A 1,015-nucleotide genomic window follows, 5' to 3' on the forward strand; every position below is an offset into this window, starting at 1 on the left:
GACCACTGCTTGAGTTACACTGGATTAATTACAGCTTGAACAATCAGAGGTACACTCAGGCCATCTCAGAGTGTCTATTGTCAAGTCACATGGACAAAGAAAGAGGCTCCAAAGAGCATCTCTGCAGTTTACAGTGGAGACTGAAGAGAGAATGCCATTCCTTATGTTCTCATTTGCACAAACAGTGTATTGACAGCAGCTATAGAATTGGTCATTGTAAACAAGGGTACAGCGATGGCCCAGTTTAAATCAGAAATTATTCTAGGTATTTCAGAGAGCAGGAACGTCATACCAAAACTGGATTCACAAATGTAGAAGTGGGAGGCCCACCTGGGAATGGTGTCATCTACTGAAAATGTCTCTGCTTCGCCTTCTCATTCTTACTCTTCTTTTCATTCCTTTAGATTCAAAGTCACCAAAAGAAAGGGCATGTTTGGATTGATCTACCCTGCCCACAATGAAGCAGTGGTCTGAGGGAGACGTCTTACCGCAGGTCCATTTCAATAGGATGCTCGCATTTCTGTCACGGACCCATTTTCTTGGCAAAGTCACTTGGTTCAAAGAAAAAAGGAATCCAAAAAGAAATGCCTAATAAAGAAAATCCTAAAAAAACCACACACATTCATAAAAAAAATCAAACAAAGAAACAAAAAAAAGTGACCAGACAAAACATAGAAAAACGTCTATCTAAAATTAAGAACATATTACAAACTGAAACAACTTTAAAATGGACCATAAGGGAGATCAAATGATAGTGTATTATTTTGAACCTAACTAATCTGCTGTAATACGCTTTATATCTGTCTGTATAATAGTGAGGCCAATCACATCCCTCAAGTATGATGGGAGAAGAATCACCGGAGATTTCACCCATGTGGGGACCCTGTAAATGGATTTGGGCTTCCACTGCCTTCGGTGAACATGGTGTTCACCATTTGAGCTCAAATCCCATGCCCGCCTTCAGATTTGGGTTTTATTATTCCCAATCCTTGAATCACACAGATCGGTGGACTTC

Source organism: Echinops telfairi, unplaced genomic scaffold (assembly GCF_000313985.2).
Source record: "Echinops telfairi isolate 266 unplaced genomic scaffold, ASM31398v2 ScPeMD7_5868;HRSCAF=6743_0, whole genome shotgun sequence".
Taxonomy (NCBI): Eukaryota; Metazoa; Chordata; class Mammalia; order Afrosoricida; family Tenrecidae; genus Echinops; species Echinops telfairi.